This window comes from Drosophila biarmipes, chromosome 2L (assembly GCF_025231255.1).
Source record: "Drosophila biarmipes strain raj3 chromosome 2L, RU_DBia_V1.1, whole genome shotgun sequence".
Taxonomy (NCBI): domain Eukaryota; kingdom Metazoa; phylum Arthropoda; class Insecta; order Diptera; family Drosophilidae; genus Drosophila; species Drosophila biarmipes.
Genome location: NC_066612.1, coordinates 11687541 through 11697726, shown reverse-complemented (window position 1 = coordinate 11697726; position 10186 = coordinate 11687541).

Below are 10186 nucleotides of genomic sequence, written 5' to 3'. Positions count from 1 at the left end.
CTGCAACTTGGATGCCACTTAGTGTCGCTATGAGGAGCGATGCGAAGGGGAAGCGCATCGAGGCGGAAACCGGAATGCGGAAGTGCTTCCGCCGGAGAGCCGATCCAGGACTATCGACCCACGCAAACCTCGGTGCTAACAGGCACACTTTTATTTGCTCGATGCGAAGGCCCTGTCCATGTTCATTCGGTAGCGGTATCCAACAAAGGCAGCCGGGCTGATCTGCCAGGGAGGGATCGGATTCGACTGCATCCTCGGCGGGGACGGGATGCCCAACTCATGGAGCGAACTCATCTTGACACTGGCAGGGCCTGTTGATTGATTGGGTTGACCCACAGAACGTGGCCTCCAAGGTGAGCATGACCGGCATGGAAGTTGGCCAACAGAAGGACAAGGGCTCTCCGACCTTGAGCTTGAGGATTCGTCGGATTGATTTACTTCCATTGCAGAAGAACTTCTTTCGGTTTCCACATCCTCCTCCTCCGTTTTGCTATCGATGTGGGGGCTGCCTTCATCCTTTTCCACGGATGGAATTACTTTTTTCAGAAAATTTTTGAAGAACATGTCTTTTAAGTTTTCCATGTGATAAAAATACTCCAAAATGTATAAATACGGAGTATATAAATGTGTGAGGGTATTGTATTTCAAAGGTTACTTGACAAATAGGTATTTCTTTCAATGCATAAAATCGAATACAAGCCAAATGAAGTTTCTAGATTTTCAATAACTGTTTTATTTTAAATTTCATTTCATTCTGTAGAATACATAATGCATAATTTATTCTTTTAATCATACTTCTAATGATATAACGATACAACGACACAACACAATCTCCAATTACCCATATTTGATTTAGGTTTCAGCGTGAATTTATTGTTTGGTTCTCTCGACTGATGATTTGGGAAATTGTAAACCAATTACTGCTATTTTCCGACCGCCCATTACCAATCCTCTGTCAATTACCACGGCAACCACGCCCGCTGCTTGACCTCTCGCCCTCCCCCTCGCCACCTAACCCCTTCCCCTTCCCCTTTGGCCCGCCCTGGTGCATGGCTAACAAGTTAATTTCACAATGTTTGCGGCTTGAGTGCGAACAAACAAATTGCGTGGCATTTCCGGCTCCCAGGGGGCTTCGAGTGGCGACAGCAAAGAGACCAACAAATCAATTGGCCAGGGGGGCTGGTGGGTGGCTGGTGCCCTAAACAACCGCCAATCAAAACACACAGACACACGTACGACTCTCATTGAAAATTGACTATTGATTGAGCAACAGCAACAACACTAGGAGCAAGAGCCAGGACTTTAATGTGTAAATTGTTATTACTAATACGACATGTGGTGAGTGGTCACGGCAGTTAATGAAGACTGAATAAGCGAGGGGAGTTTAACTGAGAGATAAATCAAGTCTTGACTTAAATGCAAATAGGATCTGTTATGCAGTATTTGACATTTTTTAAAGTACTTTTAATATGGCCTTAACTTTTGTTCTATTTTAGTACTCATGTAAGCTTTAAATATACTTAACTGAACTGGTATTTAATAAGGTATAAATGAAAATGTAGGTAAAGTACTATTAAATTATAAAATGAAAAATAAAAATTTATAAGAATTAAATATTGAGAAGAATAATCAGCTCAACCGATGGGAAATGGGGACCTCCATCCTGGGACACTCCTTTTGATCCGCCCTCGTTTGCCGCCCAATACGATACCCAATTAAATGCATACCCAGTTGTACCCACGAAACACACCCAGTGTTGTCCAAATGTGCTTACATTTGCATAGTGCGAGTGTGTGGGTGTGTGGGTCCAGCGGGCAAGGGGCTCTCAACGTTAATGCAATAATAAATTTTATTTATACCTACATGCAGGCAGACACGCACACGGGCGCCTCCACTTATACGTGGCACACACAAAAACTAATTACACGCCACAATGATTACGTTTTACAGCGCCATCGAGCTTTTGTTGAGCAACTACGGCCACAACAACAGCAACAATTGCAGGCGCCGGAAGTGTTAAACAACAAACACTCGCCCCACACGAACGCATCCCCGCTCACATCCATATTCGCATTCAGGACTCTAGCCGAAAAATGTTGAGCATTTCGGGGAAAGCTTCTGGAGAAGTCTGGCCCCTGGCAGTTCTGAATTGTGGTAATAAAAACTTTCCCCTCATTGAACGACACCTTGGGGCATTGCAAACTACTCTTCGACTAACGCAGTTGCCCCAAAAATTATGCCAAATTCATAGAATAAACTAATGAAAGATGAGCAAAATGGAGTGTTCATATGCGTGTTTATAGATGGATTTATACTCTGCGGTTTTGATTTTATGTTTCAAAATTTATTTAATTTTTTTCAAATAGTATTGTCTATAATAATTTAAAATTTCTGTGGACCTCAGATCTTACGTTCCATAAGACATATCCCAAGAAACTTCGACCATCGTCAGTTTTAATGTTATATGACGGGAAAGTATGTTTTTTTAAAATTCCTTTTATTTGTTGACCTTAATCTATGGTTTTTTTGAAGTTTTTATTGTTTATTATATAATATTGTGTAAGATTATATAAGCATTCTGTAAAGATCACATTTTATGTCACATTTAAGATATTAAAATACCTTCTGTTATCCTCTGTATCTATGAAGTACGGTATCCCCATAGTTTTAACCGTCCGGATTCGCATATTTGCAGGAATCCAATTTGGCCTCGTTATGTTCGAGAACCGGATATGCATAGCGAACCGCAGAAAGTGGTGCGCTCCCCAGCAGTCCGTAGTCTGCTTTTCAGCGCTCTTCTGCGGGATGCGAGTCAACAGGCGGTGGTAGACACCAGAAACTGCAGCGGCGCCCAACATGCGTTCCCGTGCATATTTTAATCACCACAACAATATCATCAACGCAGCAGACAGGCCATTGAAAACGTTTGCGGATACGCACCCTCTTCCGGTCGGGGTATATTGGACTTGGAGTGCTGCTCATCAGGACGCCATTCCCGCGGCTGATTGGCCAGGTAAACAGCCAGTCGGTGGACATTTACCATTATAATTTTATTTCCCTTTGACTCCTTTGCGTTGAAATGAGATTATTCTGCACTACGACAAACATCTGGCAGTCGTTCACGAGGTTTTTTTTTAATTACAGCTGCAGGGCAAGACCCAAACAAAATGGAAAATAACCGAACGGAACCGAAACCCTTACGCTGCAAGGGGCGAATGAGGGTCAGAGGGTGTTGGGCAGACAGACTGCCTCCGCTTTCATTTTATTGAAATTCATTGAGGCATCAGGGCGGTGATGAAAGCAACCTGGACACTGCGCATTATATTTGTGGTTAAATAAGGAAATATTTAATCTTAAATCAGCGCTTCAGTATCAACAGATATATCCAAGGGGGGTTAACTGAAAAAATTCGTTATTCTTATCTTTAAAAATGTAAATCTGTGGGAATTCAGATTTTCTCTTATTTATAACTGTTTTATTTTCCTTTTTTTCCTTTTTCTTAAACATTTTGGAAATTCAGCTTATAAAATATGTATCTTAAATGGAATCTATCTTTTTCCAGAGTGGAGCCATCAATGCTCATTGCGACAAGTCTTTAGGGGATGGCCGCTTTTAAGTAATGTGCGAAGATTTTATTTTAAAATTAAAATAAAATGGTTACTCCCCCCCGATCCCTGCTCGCCGCCACTCGGACCGTCCCGGCAGCAATTAAAAGCGACCAAGGATCCACTCAGCGACTCCAAATGCATTTGCATTGGTAATGTTAACGTCGTTTCGGGATCCGGAGGAGGAGATGGGACCCCGGCCGTAGTCGGAGCCAAGCATTGCGTTGCCAATTTAATTTCAGCGGCTAAGAGGGCACGATTGGTTTCGGTTCCCATCGTCGTTGGCTGCCTGGCTGGAGCAGTGAAATATGGGAAAGACAAATTATTGGTTTTTCTTTGAGAGCGCTTAAAATGAGGCGAACTGTTTAATTAAAATCGAGCGGAACGATGCGAGTGAACGGTCAGCTACTAATTGCGGTCAACTAAAGTGCCAGCTTTTGCACGGATCAGTTTCGCATGTATACGTATCAATCAAGAGTAATGTCTAAACTGAGTTAATTATTCATTGCCAGGCGAGATAAATGTTTAAAATTAATTACATGAAATCAGACATTAAATATGTTCGATCGCCCCAAATTGCCCCTTCGTTTCATTGGAGCATGCCACTTGTTTACTCGTTTATTATGCAACACTTTCATCGCATTACACAAACAATCCCCACTTAATGCAGTTTAACATATTCACACACATCCCCGACTATGCATTCATGAAAATGCCAGCCGCAAATTGTTGAATGTTTTGACATTGGATGTTTAAAAAATTTAAATGCCCAGGCAGAGGGATAAATTGTGCTTTCGTTTCCGATGTTACGGGGCACTTTTTAATTTCCGTTTCAACTGCCTGGCCTGCCATGTTGCTACTTTTAACCAACAAATCATACAGGCAAACCGGAAATAAAATATGTCTTTTCCAAAGTCAAAAAGTACACACCCATATGCGAAAAATGGGAAAGAAAACATTCGCAGAGCTCTTGACAATTTGGATCTGGGCAGATTAGCAGGCAGCGCATCCGATTAAAGTCTTTTATGGCCACATCGCTGTTATGGCAACGAAAACTGACCGTGTCCAGCGAAGGCTCAATGCCATCTAATAAATCTCGTTCGCATAACAATGGCTGCAATCCAGGCGATCCGGCGATCCGGCGATGTGCGGTGTTTGTGGCATGCCCGCATGCAAGTGCCACTTTTTGCACCCCGTTTCCCATTGTTCTGCGCCCCCTGCAACCGGGATCATGCTGCCCCTCCACATGCCCATTCACTTTTATGATTATTTTTCATTATCAAAGCACTGCTCGGCTAATGCAACAGCAACGCCTCTGGGTCTCGTGCCACATGTGGACGGGTCCGGTTCCCTTCTCACTCTCAGCCATAAAATAGACAACAAATTGTTGAGCTTGTTCGGTGCTCTCCACTGGGAATTCCAGTGCAAGTTTGGCTCGCAAAATTAATAAAAGGAAAATATTTAAGCATAGTCTATGAACGGCTGCCAGCGGAGGGTTGGCTGTATATTGCCACATGTACACAGCCATGACATTGTCTGCGCTGCGACAACGTGTCGCATACGCAATGCTCGCCCTCGCCCACAAACATGCAACGCACGGCATGTGCTGCGCCGCTATTGGGGTAGGTGCTGCGGGGATTTGTTTTAATTAGTCGAGGGATTAAGTGCGGCAAATTGAAAAGAGTTGTCTTTATGGCGCCGGTAATTGCCCGATCAAATATGCGTGACAATGTAGTTGACGGATGTCGAAATGCAGAATAATTCATTACTTGATTAGCAGGCCCAGTTTGGGTTGCGTGCTGAGGGGAGGATCTGATTGTTATGTAGGCATGTGCCTCATTTCGACTTAAGTACGACAGCCGGGGCCTAAATGACCCTTGCCAATAATACATTGAGAAAAAGTAGTATCTGAAAGACAGGTCAGTCGGTCATATCAATGACTTTTGAATAACATTAAACTAATAATAACATGAAGTATACATCGATTTCATATCTTCGGAAAGGTAAACCTAAAATGTATATAAGAACTATCCTTACATATTTACAATATAAAAGGCTTCCTTATGGATATACTCAATCTTGAAGTAGCTCCCGTTTGCTTTCTCCGTGTAATCAAGTTGGTTGCGTCCAATATCCGAGTAACCCCGAATGATGGTCTATATTTATGGCCCACGTATCGGACATAAATGGATCATAAGTGTCCCCGGGCAAGTGTATCTGCTTTGTAGCAATTGTCCCTGATGGTTCCGGCCCTAAGAAGGAATAGCAATTTCAGCCGGAGCTGGGAGCAATTGAACTCGATGGCGAATATCTGGCACTGCTCGTGCGAGATTATTGAACCTGGGCACATGTCACGCTCATCAGGACAAATATTTAAATAAGCTGGCATCTGCTGCCCCGGGCCAGAAATTGAATCTGCACACTTCGGCGACATTGTAACTACAAAGTGTTTCCTCGGTAATTTCGCCAGCGGCTGCTAGGCGAACTTTTCCGACCCCTTCAAAAGTACAAGACCATTTGAAGTTGGCTGAAAAGCTGTCTGAGTTCACTTCCGCTGCTCGACAACCATAATACAAAATATAGGTAAATTGACAACTGACTTTTTGTGATTTTAAGGCCTCAGTCTTCACCCATAATTAGCGAACCCTTGAACTTTATGGGCTTTTAATTGAAACGCCAAGAAGGAGAACAGCGACAGGGAGCTTTACCTCTGTATATATTTCGCTACACATTCATTAAAAAACTTTCGCCACAAGAGCAACACGTTCCGAGTTGCGAAACTTTTGCGATTGTCAAAAACTATAAGAAAAGGCAAGCCAACCGCAAAAAAGAAAGCCGCACAAAAAGTTCCGGGCACGGAAACTGGCTTTGCATTCATGTTGAAATAAACAAACTAAGACAAAAATAGAGTAAAATCAAAACAGGGCAAAGCAGCAGAATTAAACTGAAACTGGTTTGTGTAAAACTTTGACATTTGCTGCCAAAAGGCGGAGAGGGCGGAGATTGCAAATTAAAACAATGTCTGCAATGGAGTTCCGGAGATCCGGCAGCAATTTGCTGGGTCCGCGCTGATTAAACTTCGGCGGGGGAACGGCAATGGCAATGGGAATGGGGACGGAGCTGGAAAAATCTGGAGCGTGGGTGGCCAGCTCCAATCTTCTTTTTCGGCGATTCTGCGCTGGTAAATCTTTCATCGCTCCCAGCGCTTCTCCGGGATTTCCCGGGGCCATTTGTCCCCGTCTTTTGGCCGCAGCACTTTTGCACTCTCATCCACACACCCACACACTTGTCATAGCATTTATGAGTTTATTATTTTTCCGCTACTCTATTATTTAGCCACCCCCCATGATCCACCCGCGATCCCATATCCTGCTCCTTTCGCCGCCGAGCCAAATCCTTTTGCTGGCGCTTAAAACTTTCTTCACTGCAAGTGCTGCAATTTTTCACAACTTTATAAACAACATTTTTTCAGCATTCCTACGACTCTTGGTCCCCAGGCTTCCCCCCATGCGTTTATGGCCATGTTATTTATTTAGTGGCTTTGTTTCAATACTCTTTGAAGGGGTATCCCAACTACAAAAATAACCTTTAAGAATAATGTTATTTACCAACGATTAACCTTTAGGATTGTTAAAACTCTTGATAGAGTTGAATCATTAGTCTAAACAGAACTAACTCACATATTAATTTGTATTTAAGCAAAATAAATCATTTTGCACTCCTATATAAATTTCACATTCATAACATAGCAAGTATGTAGTTTAATTGGCTATGCCAAGAACTTTCAATTGATTAAAAAGTTTATAAATGTAATTATGAATTTGCAGGAGCCACTTTTTGCCAGCAATAGACACCGCTTGGCAGAGCATTTGAGTGGCTTCTGTTCTAAGAATTTCATTTTAATTTGTTCCTCTTCCTGGTTTATTTTTGTTTTAATCTTCTTTCCCACAGTTGCTTAAATTGTTTGTAATTTTTTGTCAGCGGCGCTTGTTTCTGGGTGTTTCGGTTTCGTTATGACAGCAGACGACGACGAACTGCCTTGGAGTTTGGCTGCCAGTGTTGTTTTTGGCCTGTTTGCTTGAGCTGGCTGTTGTGTGTGTGTGTGTGTGTGTGTGTGTTGGCTAGATAAATAGTTTTTCACCCACCCCCTGCCAGCGGGTGGCTTTTAATTATTGCCGAGCTGCAACCGCAAATGGAAAATGCCAAAAATTATGAGAAAATTGTTTCGAAATTAGTTGAAAATAAGAGGAAGACTTTTGAAGTTGGTCAGATCAAGTTATGTGGAGCTTTGTGCCATCTATGCACTTGTCAAATCCCTGAGCGTAATGAATTTTTAATGGTAATCCTGGAACCTTCAATGTCAGTTTTGCTTTGGCCGGGCCAACGTTAAAAGTTCCAGTAATGCTGCAACAAATGCTGTTGTTTATCATTCATGCCACATGCTGCATGCAATCGAAGCATCGAAGAAGCGCACCCAGTTCTCAGGGAAATCTCTAAGTAAATTCAAGTTTGCAAGCACTCCGGGCCATTGGCCCGCCCCCCCAAAGTTTTGGCAACTTCACAACACAAGACGCCCAAAGACACTGGCGAGATTTGCTCTCAAGTATTTACCACTCATATGCATAAAATGTGCAACAGACAGCAGCCAAGTGGCGGAGCACTTATTTTATTGACACGCAGACAAAAATGCCCAGGAGAGACGCTTCCATACCCGACATCGCACCTGCAAAACTCTCGCTTCCCAGGATGATAATTTCACGGGTTTTCTTCTTCACTTTGCCCTGGTTGATTTGCATCTAGGGGGAGGACGGGCATCCCTTTATAGGGACGAAAATAAACGATAAATGGCTCAAAGGTTCCGGCAGTCCTCATGAGCATTTTGATTCGGATTGTTCAGCAACTGGACAGAACTCCTCGCTTTCTGTCTGGGCTAGAAAGTTTGCATTAATTTTGTTTTGATTTCCCCCCCTACTCTGCCGCACCGAAATGTTCATAATATTTTTCATATTTCATTGGAAAATGAAATTCCTGGCATATTTTTTGGGCCGTGGACCGCAGCAGCAGGAGCAGCCGGCGCAGCCTGGAGACCGAGACCCAAAATCGGACCCAACCAGACAACAGCAGCTGGCAAGGGTCTGCCGTCAGTTGTCCTGGTGGAAAACAGCATTTCCATCTCGGGGCCTTCACTCTCATTTTTAGCATGACAAGCGTTTGTGTTATTGAACAATCACCGGCGAAATCTCGAAGTGAAAGAGGGCTGGAGATATAACACAAAAAGCAAGCATCCTTGAAGGTCCTAGGTTTTTTTAAGTATTTGCACGTGGATTCAAAGGTAGATAGATGGTTTAATGTTTACTTAATGAAAAAAACAAAAACACATTTTAAATAAAATGAATTATTATCTTTTCATATATATAAAAGGAAATATAAACACTCCTACACTCATTAAGAGATTTTTTGTTTATTTAATGACCATAATATTGCTTATAATACAAATAGCTACATCAACTATATTTTTATCAGTATTTCCTAATTCATCAATGTATATTATTAAGCACCCAATAACCAATAACTATTTTTAGTTTTCTAGGTTGGAGAGCTGCCTTTATTTTATTGTGGTTAATTTTTCCGCTGACCCTGCGGAGTTTCGAAGAACTACCACTAGGATATTGGAGCTGTTTACACTCGATCTTCCCATCCCATCCATAACCTTTCCGCTGACTTCTTATCACACACTCCCACACGCCACTTATCAGCGCTGCCTCTCCGCCGCACCCCTGTTATCTCCGCTCCTCTTGCAATCAATCAACTACAATCGCATGAAGGGCAACTGGGACTCCGGTCCTCTGGATTGTCCTCTCTTTTTGGTTCGACTGTTGATTTTACTACAAAATAAATACGCACCGCGCAGCGGGAGGAAAGCGGGGTGTGCTGGCAGGGATAAGAGTCGCTGGAATAAATAATATAAAGTCCAAACTGATAAGCAAAACATCGGTGGGAGCAGAGCTTCGACAGCGGTGGCTATGAAATCGGAATCACATCAAAACAAGAAGGGGGATTCACTGGAACGCTAGATCGAAGCAAATATACCCTGCCAATATGTGGGATTAATTGCTGGTCTCCCTAACATTCCTCCTTTGAGTAAGGGCATTTGTGGAACAGAGACCCCCGGTAAATCCTTTGAAATATGGCTTGACCAAAGGCATTTATGTGGGAGACAAGCCAGCGGGAGTCTTTTTGGCCAGTCCGGGCCCGATAACATGGGCTGCCAGCCATTAGGGACGCACTGCATCGGAGACTTTGATTGTGTTCGCATGCGTGTGATATACGCGCGACGATTTCATTCATGTCCCGGTTTTGGCCCTACTTCAGTCCCCGTATTTCTACTCCCATTCATTCAGCACGCATTTTGAAACCGGAGAAGATGCTCAACGGAAAAGACACAGCGATTGGCAATCCTTATCTACCAGAAGGCCTGACAGTACACACTCTGAAAAATCGCAGATTTCCTGTTGAAAAAATATTCAGCAAAAAAGCGTTTTTAAATTCTTGTAATTTAAAAAACACTTGTTTTGTAAAGT